Source organism: Tupaia chinensis, unplaced genomic scaffold (genome assembly GCF_000334495.1).
Source record: "Tupaia chinensis unplaced genomic scaffold, TupChi_1.0 Scaffold000113_1, whole genome shotgun sequence".
NCBI lineage: Eukaryota > Metazoa > Chordata > Mammalia > Scandentia > Tupaiidae > Tupaia > Tupaia belangeri.
The window spans coordinates 7,281,271-7,291,471 of record NW_006159577.1 but is presented as its reverse complement, the minus strand read 5'-3'; the positions used below and the strand labels follow the sequence as shown (position 1 = coordinate 7,291,471).

Here is a 10,201-nt window from a genome sequence, read left to right as displayed (position 1 = left end):
AAAAGATAGTTTTACATGTACATGGGGATCTCTACAAGAGTGTGACTTAAGGAAGTGTCCAAATCAGTATGCTTTTATACTTCTTAAATAAAGAAAGATAAATCTGAAAAAATGAAAGGGATCTCCAGACTAGAGTAGTAAATTCCAGGGGTGTCACTAAGAAATATGTGAAGAGGCATATTAAGCTAGTGGAGGATAAGAATACACACACACACATATTCTTATCCTCCACTAGCTTTATATATATATATATAATATATACACACACACACACACACACACACACATATATATATATATATGTATTCCCTCAAATAACTTTTGAGGGGGAATAGCTTTTTACTGAACATGTTACAAAAGAGTTTTAGTCAAAAAGACCAAAGCTCCTGTCATCATCAGATTCCTCAGATTCTTTTTTCTTTTTTCGACTTTCTTCTCTTCAGCAGGGGCAATGGCAGTAGAGGGCCAGGACCCCGTGCAGGTGCAGCAGCAGGTGCTGGTGTAGGTCCACTGGCCCCTGTATTTCAGATGAGATTCCCAATATTGACATTGACCAGGGCCTTTGTAAACCAGCTAGGTCAAGAAATTCTACATTTACATCAGCTGCTCTAATGTGTGCATTGATCTTATCCTCTGTGACAGTCTCACATTCACCTCATCCTCGTACGGGATGAGAGCCAAGTAGATGTAGGTGAGCTCAGACTGGAAGCCATGGTGCGGACCACAGTGGGTACTGCTGGATAGTGCTAGTCCCCCACATAAAGTGAGGACTTTACCCCAACCTTGCGTTGGTCTCCTCAGAAGGACTAAGCACCTTGGTGTCATGTGAGCAAAGGGGTTGTTGGAGTATATTTGTTCAAGTTAATTGCAGCCTGAGTTTTCAGCCTTCCAGTGATAAAGGGTAGTTTCTTGTCCTGTTATGGAAGGACACTCCTTCCAGAGAAATCTTTACGGCTTGCTATATGTCAGAAAAGACTGGTCAAATGGCCTTTTCTGCAGCTACAATTCCTCAGGGTGATTTCAGAAATAATTCATATGCCAATTTGGCATATTTTGGAATTGTTCATTCTTGAGTTTGTCAATACGTAGCACTGAAGGGTTTGTCTTACAAAAAGAAAGAAAGAAAGAAAGAAAGAAAGAAAGAAAGAAAGAAAGAAAGAAGAAGGAAGAAAGAAAGAAAGAAAGGAAGGAAGGAAGGAAGGAAGGAGGCTTTCAAGGATAGCAGGTGGAAAGCATGCTGGGTGAACAGACATTGTGGGTTTCTCTGTTGTCTTCATTAAAGAACACTGGAGCCAGTGTCTCTAGGCATCAAGTCCAATGACCTTTGAGTTGCTTATAGAAATGCCTGAAACTGGGTGATTTATAAAGAATAGAGATATTCTATTCTTTTATTCTAATATTTGACTCATGATTCTGGTGGCCAGCCAAAGTCATGGGCTGGCATCATACCGTGGCTGACAGAGGCAGGGCAGATGGCTAGTTCATGCTGAAGGAGAGAGAGGGAGTCCTAAGGGCAGTAATTTTTTTTCCTTTTTTTGGTGGTATAGTGGTATAAGGTGAGTATGCTCACCAGAGACAGAGAGAATGGGAAAGCAAGAAAGCACCCCCTCTCCCCTCAGGGAGTTGGCCATACTATAATCCTTTTTTATCCATTTCCCTCTTGGGATTTTGAGGATGCAAGCACATGCACTCAGCATGTTTTACAAGCTGGGTCTGGAATTTGAACTGTACAGTTGGCTATGTGCAGTCCAGTTGCCTTAACCTTTACACCACCAGCTGTCTCCCATTTTCTTTTTACAATAACCTGCTCTTGATCTTGAGAGAACTAACCCTTTTCTCACCAGACCTAGAACCCACTAGGTTTATTGAGAGACAGCAATAATCCATTCATGAAGCTGATGCCTCCATGATCCAATTATCACCACACAGGCCTCCTTCCAAAGTCATTACACTGGGAACCAAACTCTAAAACATGAACCTTCAGGAGTAAACCATTATCCAAACAATAGGAATCTTCCACTACAAAATTTCCTAAGGTTCAGCACATTTTGTGTGATTACTGAGGTCATATCTTATCAGAGGTGCTTCAAAACTTATACCTGAACCTTATTTATGCCTGGATTTTAAATGCCTATAAATAATTTATCTTCTTTAATTTAGACATTCTTTAAAAATCTCAGAATACATTTTTAGTTATTTTTCATGTCTTTTACCTCCTCTAGGCAATTTATACTACCTAGTATCTTAAAATTACTCCTGAATACCATGGTTCTTAGATCAATCTTAGATACACCTCAGGATATAATTTTATAGCCCTGGTGATAGATTTATATTTTTCCCGTTGGGTCTTTGTTTGCTTCTTTTATAAAGTTTTCAGGTCATAATTGATGGGCTTTTATTGATGTCCAATTCACTTAATCAATTTCACCTTCTATAGAGAAAATTAATCTGCTGAGTTTTCTAGACATTAGCAATACATAAAAATCCTATAATAAAGTACGCTATCATCTCTTTTTGAAAATGAGTAATGAGGCATGACAATTTCTTTCTAAAACGATAATCAAGAAAGAGGGCCCTGCATTTAATTCATTATGTGAGTCCACAGAAAGAGCAAAGGCAAAATAAATATTTTCACTCACTCAAGTCAACTTCAAGCCTAAAATTATAGGTTCTTGCATCTTGCACTTAATTGCTATCACAAAGAAGCACAAGTTGCTGTGATCAGATATCTCACAGAATACAAAAGCACTAATCCTTGACATTTGGAAAGTAATATAATTATCTTTGCCCTAACCTATACTGATTTTCTTTCACAGTGAATTAAAAAAAAAAAATCAGAATACAAAGCCAAAACTAGGGGAATTTAAATGAAAGCCTTTTTACCGAAACAGTCTGAAAAACAATCTGAAATAGATGATAAGAACTGAAGTCATGGCCTTTCCCGGTATCCACATTTAAATGAATAATGAATATCCTTATTAACATCAGGACGTGGTTAATTTGAAAGTTACACACTTTCTTAATACCGAAAATGTAAACTTCAGTCTTTATAGCCTGTTATCAGAATCAATATTGTTGTTGGAACATGGGCTGGGAACTGGACCCAGACAGGGAAGGAGAAAGAACCCCTCACAGGGTCATGAACAACCCGACCAAGGTGCATGGTGAGCCTTGGCAAGAGAAGGGAAGACCTGTCCTGCTCCCATCCTAGTATATGCCCCATGGGAATTACTTCTGTATCTTGTTTCAACTCTGTCTTTATTTGTAATGTCATAGTTTCATGTGTTTTCATCACTTGTTAGATTTACATAAAGTGTGAAATATTTCAAGTATGCAGGAAAGTTTAAAAAATAACTTCATGTGCTCATTATAACTTTTTCAAATATTATATTTTATCATTGTTACTTCAGATTTTTCTTTCTTTCTGTCTCGTTTATCCATTTATTTCGAGATAGGAGAGAGAGAGAAAGAGAAGGAGACAACACCACAATAGGGCTTCAGTGTTGTGATTCATCCCCAGAACCAGCCCCATATCATGGGTACTTGTGCTGTATACTCAGGGATGTCTCTAGAAGCAAACCAGGAACCTACCCATGTAGGTCAGCCTCATAGAGCATGGAGTTTTACTATTGCACCATCTTCTGGCCCCTCTTTCTTTCTTTTGTTTTAAAGAAAGGAAATTGTTATTTCTGAGAAAGTATCTGCAGGACAACAGGGTAGGACCTCTCTTCCTCCACTTCATCATTTAGTCCATTCCTTGAGATTATTTATAACCATAAGAAGGGCTTTCTCTTGCTTAAATCTTTGGTTACTCTTTTCAGGGCCCAGTCAATCCTTGTTCTTATTCTATACCTAACTGAAACACATTTGCAGAGTCATCATTATTAGTGGGCTTGAGCATCTATCTACCTACCTATATATGTATTTGACATTCAGGCTTCTTTTTTTTTTTTTAATTGTCTTTGTTTTCTTATTGATTTGTAAGGATAAAGAGTCCTTCATCCTTTTATGCGATATGTGATAGTTATTGATCCTTTGTCAATAAAATAAGTTGCAAAGATTTTTAGCCACGGCTTTCTTTCTAACTTTATTAATAGTATCCTTTCTTATAAAGACCTTTATTTTATTAAAGTATCTAACGATCAGTCTTTCCTGTATGGCTCATTGTTTCTGTGTTGCTTTAATGACAAGCTAGTGAGGGAAATGCTGCAGCATGGGTTGGTCTATTGCCTTGGTGTCTCCCTGCTGGGAGATGTTTTTTTGAAGTGTGAGATGGCTCTGAGCAACACCACAGGCTGCAGCTAAGTGTCTTATTACTGCATAGGCCTGTTCACCTCCCAGCCAACTGAGGTGCTGAGGATGCTCTGCCAGGGTTAAAGGCAAATGTCTGGAGCCTCATGCTATCCTTGGAGTACCAGGACACCCAGAGATGCAGGATCTCAGTTCTCTCATCATAGCACAGAGCCCTCCTAAGGAGCAGCCTAACCTTTTAAGTACCTCCCAGAACTCACCACTTTCTCCATGTCCCCTGCTGCCATCCCTTTTCCCTGTCTCTAACATCACACAGCTAGTAAGTGCCAGAGCTGGACTCTAGACCCATGTCCGACCAACCCGGAGGCCGAGCTACAGTCTGCTTTCAGCACGTGAGGGCAGGTATGGTCTGAGGACCAACCTTGCTATCTGGGAACTCCTGTACTTACCAGCCAAGGAAAGAAAAGACAGATTTCACCTTTTAAAAGCAGGAAGAAAGATCTAAATGACCTTGAGTAAAGCCTTTCTAACAAACAACTGAAGAATCTATACCGGCAATATGAATTTCAAGGCCATGCTAAGAAATCCATTTATGTAATCAGGTGATGATTTCCACCTTTCTCGTAAGTGGCTCTGGGCTCAATTCTGGCCAGAAAAACTCAATAGAGAGCCCCATAGCCTCTAATCAATGCTTTGTGCCGGCGGTGGGGTGTGTGTGTGTGTGTGAGGCGGTGCTCTTTCTATTGTTCAGAAGCATTCATATAACCTTGTTATCGTGAGAGTGGAGGGAGGAAGGAGGGCTTTTCTCTGCTTCCTCCCGTTTAGTGGCAGATCTGTGTGAAGACAGAGATTTCATTTCTTATCAGCAGGCTTGTCCTAACAGGCCTAGCACAGGCTGGGGAAGGAGGTGCCACAGCACGGCCTCCCTTCTCGGGGGCTGACTTCCTTCAGGTCAAACTGTCCATTTTAAGAGAACAGGAGCTTATTCTTCCTTGTCAACCATGTATGGCCTTGGTCTGCTATCTCACTGGTCTTGGGTATTTGTGTGCTCTCTGTTCTGTGTCTGAGAGTCACCCTGGAGTGTTACCAAATGAAATTGTCAGCTGGTTTAGGCACTTGGGTATAGGATGATATATACGGGAACTCCTTGTAATTTGATTTTGCTCTCAACAGGTAAAAGGGATATAATATTTATGTAAAGCCTTCTGTAGGCTGCTTACTGTCCACATAATGTCTAACAATCTTGGGAAGGAGGGAGATGTGCCCCATTTAAAAAAAATAAACTTTGTAGAACAGTTTCAGGTTTATAGAAAGTTTGCAAAGATGGTACAGTTTCCATCAACCCCAGAGTCAGTTTTCCCATCATTAACATCTTGCATCAATATGATTTAGTTGTCACAATCACTATGTAGACATTATTATTAACCGAAGTCCATATTTTATTAAAGTTTCCTTAATTTTTTAACCTAATGTCTTGTTTTCTGTTCCAAGGTCTTATCCAGAATATCTTATTAGATTTGGTTGTCACAAGTGTCTCCTTTGGCTCCTCTTGGCTGTGACGGTTAGTCAGACTTGTCTTTGATTACCTTGACGGATTCAAGAGGGACTGGTCAGCCTATCTGTAGAATGTCCCATAAACTGGGGACACTAATTATCTGATATTTTCCTCATGATTAGACTGGAGTTACAGGTTTTGGGAGATAGACTATTCACATCACATTATGTCAAATCCATGTCGTTTTCATTGGTGAGAAAACCATGGCCCGGAGCAGGTCTGTGACCTGTGACCTGTCCAAGGCTCCTGGCAGGTTTGGTGTCCATTGGAATCCAGCTCTGCCTAGTCCTCGACTATGCTCCTATCACTCTATGATGTCACCCTCTCTTGGGGCTTGAAAGGGGAAATCAGGTCAGAGAAGAATGGTCTCCTTCCTTGAATAGTAAACTTTCCTCCTTCATGCCCATGCATCCTACTGGTCTAGGTGTTTGTGTTTTGATGAGGTAAGAAGGTGAAGAGGTATGTCCAGAGTGGGGATTGGGTGTTAAAGCCTACTGGAAAAAGCCAGATATCCCCTCTGCCTGCAATTAAATGCCTGCCCCCTCTGAAAGTATAGTTAAAATGAAAATATCTATTTCCTTCAGGTTTTCAGCTAACTTGCAAGTCACAGTTCTGGCATGATTATTTGCCAAGAAAATGTTTTTCTAGGTGCTAGTCATTGAACACCACCTCCACAGTTTTTGTCATATTTTCATACCACCTGCACTATTTATTTAATAAAGAATTCAGCATCGTTGCAAGCACTAATAGCTATGAAAGCATTTTATGTACCGGTTATGTTTTTTCCTAATGCACATTAAAATAAATACGAAACTGTTACTATTATTAATAAGTCTTCATCCCTTTGCTCCCACCTTCTACTGTGTATATCACATTTCAGAAAATGGTGAATCACCCAGTGAAGCAGCAGTGGGCTCCTTTGATTTCTTTATAAATTAAATGTTTAGAAATCAATGTATATAATTAAAAAAATTCACTGTCATTATTTAATTCATTAACTAATTAATGAACATTTTAGAGAGATTTTTTGCTATAGGGTGCTTGTGCTTGCCAGAGAGAGAGAGAGAGAGAGAGAGAGAGAGAGAAGAGCGAGAGAGAGAGAGAGACAGAAAATGAGAAAATCATCTTTGGGGAGATGGCCATGTCTCAATCTCTTATCCTCCATTCTCCTCTCAGGATCTTGGGCTTGCACACACACGCGCCTGGCATGATGCGTTTTAAGCTGGTGGGTCTGGAACTCAAACTGCAGTTGACTTCATGGGAGTCCAGTGACGTTACCATTGCACCATCTGCTTATCCCATTATGTTAATTTTTTTGAAGTTTACCAGAGAGAGACAGAGAGAGAGAAAGAAAATGAGAAAGCAAGCTATGAGGTCTGGGACTTGAACCGTGGTCAGTCATGTGGGAGTGCAGTTGCTGTAACCATCATGCCACTTGCCAGCTTTTGAATATAATTTTTAAAAGTCCAATAGTACAATAAGACTTAACAGCCCCTTGGAGTTCCTCGGTCCTATCTCCGAGGATCTTTACCTTGAGCTCCCTGAGCTGTTGCTTCTGCTTGTTCCTCCATCTTTGTAAATAAACACCATACTGTGGCAGATGCTGTTGGTGCTCTGCTTGTATTCCCTGGGCTTGATGTTTTAGTGTGCAAGGCCTGACTTCTAACTTTCAGCTGGATTTTTTGGCCTCTGGGCTTTCTCTTGCTCCTAGAGGCACCCATATAGTAAGCAGCAAGTGCTAGAGAATTAAGGCTCTTGGGAACAGCCTTCAACCAGCGACTAATGAATTTTGATGTATCCATACCCTGGCTCGGTGGCCTCTTGTCTGGCATTCTAGTCTGTTGCATTGCTAAAAACAGAAAATACCTGAATCTGGTTAATTTAAGAGAATAGAGATTTGTTCAGCTCTCAGTTTGGAGGTGCAGGGTCCAGGGGCCACCTCAGGTGAGGGTCTTCTGGCTGCATCACAACATGGTGGAGTGCAGGAGAGCTTGGTCTGTGTTCTGTGTGGGTCTCTCCTTACAAATCCACCAGGAGTAAGTCACGGAGGTCCTACCATGATGATCTTAATCCCAATCTCCTCCCAATGAGCCTCACCTTTTGACATAATAACTGGATCGAGTTTTCACCATCTTAATCCCATTATAATGCCTTAACACATGAGTTTTTATGGGACATATTCAAAGTGTAGCTGCAGAATGTCTCTAATCTGTGAATTTTGTACTGGTTTTCTATATTTTCCCTGTAGGATTCAGCTCCAGTTACTCACAATGGTAGCAGAAAGATTGCACCTTTATTTGCTGCCTTTCAAATGGCCAACTCTATTTCCTCTCTTGTAGCCTGACTCTTCGTGTACAAGTTTTCATTTCTTCCCAGGCTGGAAACTTGTTCAGTGCAGGATCTGTGTTTCCTCCAAAGGGTCTGGTGCAGCACCTGCCATCTAAGAGCTACTTCATAAATGCTTGTTGAATGAAGAGCAGGTTATATTATAATAAAGTGATTTCCTGTTCCTGGCGGTCCATAATGCCACAGGAGAGTGGAAGCACTGACAGTTTTTCTACATAATTGTATTTCACGTAAGTTCCATTGATTGTAAACCATAAGAACCCACACTGGATAACTTAAGAGAACAGAGCAAACTGGAAGGCTACTGTGCAAACTCATAGAAGTAGGGGCGGGGGCAGAGCCAGGCCTGCTCCAGAATGGAATGATGACAATGATGATGACAGCAGCTAACATCTACTGAACAGTTACTACATGCTAGGCCCTGGGCCAAAAATGTAATCAGTAATCAAATTTATTTTCCCAGCAACTCTATGAAGTTATTATTATTATGACCCCAATTCTGCCAATGAGTCACTTGGGGCAGAAAGGTTAGAAGCCAGGCAGTCTGACTCCAGAACCTTTATTCTTTTCTTTTTTTTTTTTCTTTTTTTTTTTTTTGAGATGTTTTTGCTATAGGGTGCATACCCTCTCCAGAAAGAGAGAGACAGAGACAGAAAGAGAGAAATCACCCCCCAGGAGGGATGGCCATGCTGCAATCCCTTCTCCTCCATTCTCCTCTCAGGATCTTGGGCATGCATGCACATGCACCCGGTGTGAGTTTAAGCCACCGGGTCTGGGACTCAAACCACGGTTGACTACATGGGAGTTCAGCGATGTAACCATTATGCCAACTGCTGGTACCCATTTTTATTCCTTTTAAGTTTCAAGTTCTTGGGGAAAACCATTAAGTTGGCCCAACATAGATCACCTCTGAACAAGAGACAGTCAAGTGGCACAAGTGTGACTCCTAGAGGCCCTCCCTGAGTATTGGAACCATTCCCAGAGATGGAGAATAGGATCTGGGGTTTTTCCTGCTTCTTCTGGCCCCCCTCTCTCACACTACTCTTAAAACTTTCGTATTCTACCTTTGTGTTTATTAATACATTGCTAATGAAAAAGTAATGGTTCTCAAAGTGTGATCCCTGAACCAGCTGCATCAGCATCACCAGAAAATTTGATAGAAATACATATTTATTTGTTCATCCTAGATCTACCTTGTCTTTACCACTGGAGGGTCAGGTTAGGATCCAGAGGTCTTAGTGTGCTTAGTATGTATCTTTTTGTGTTTTGTACACCTGGATATTGGCATGGATGCTTCTTTAAGTCATCCTCAGGGTCTTTTTATTAATAGATGGGCCATTTTAGAAGCCAACTCTAAGTCTGCTCTCATGTTTCCTATTTCTTCCTCACAGGTACCTGGCAATTTTTACTTAATAAAAATTAAAAAAAATTTTTTTTTAGGTATTTCCATAGGGTGTGTGTGTTTCCAGAGAGAGAGAGTTAGAGAGGGAAAGTGAGAACTCAACCCCCAGGGGGAATGGCCATGCCACAGTCCCTTCTCTATTCTCCCCTTGGGATCTTGGGCATGCATACACATGTCCGGTGTGATTTTCAAGCCACCAGGTCTAAGACTTGACTCAGGATTAGCCATGTTGGGAGTCCAGCACTTTAACCACTGTACTACTTTCTGGCCCTCCATTTTTACTTTTTGATAGAAACAGAACCTTAAATAAACCAAGGGTCTACTAAAATTCTACTAAGAAAGTTATGTAGGTCAGAACATTTTCAGTGACAAGGAACACCTTAAAATTTCTCAAGCCCCAAAAGGATATTTTAACTTATGTATATAAAAACTCCAGGAATCGATCTGGTTTTTAGGTATAGCTGGAACAAAGTGCTCAAGTGATGTCATAGGTGAATGCATACTCTCTCTTCCCTGGTTTCTTCTGTTAGTTTAGTTTTGATTTTTTTATTGACATATAGTAATTGTGCATATTTGTGGGGTACAATGTGACCTTTCAGTACAAAAATATGGTGTGTCGGGAACAAGCAGTTGGTGTAACGGCTATG

At 40.7% G+C, this 10,201-nt stretch overlaps 1 pseudogene; it reads right to left on the bottom strand.

The window, feature by feature from the left end:
* Positions 1-364: 364 nt before the first annotated feature.
* On the bottom strand, positions 365-825 carry LOC102500522 (60S acidic ribosomal protein P1 pseudogene; annotated as a pseudogene).
* Positions 826-10,201: the final 9,376 nt, after the last annotated feature.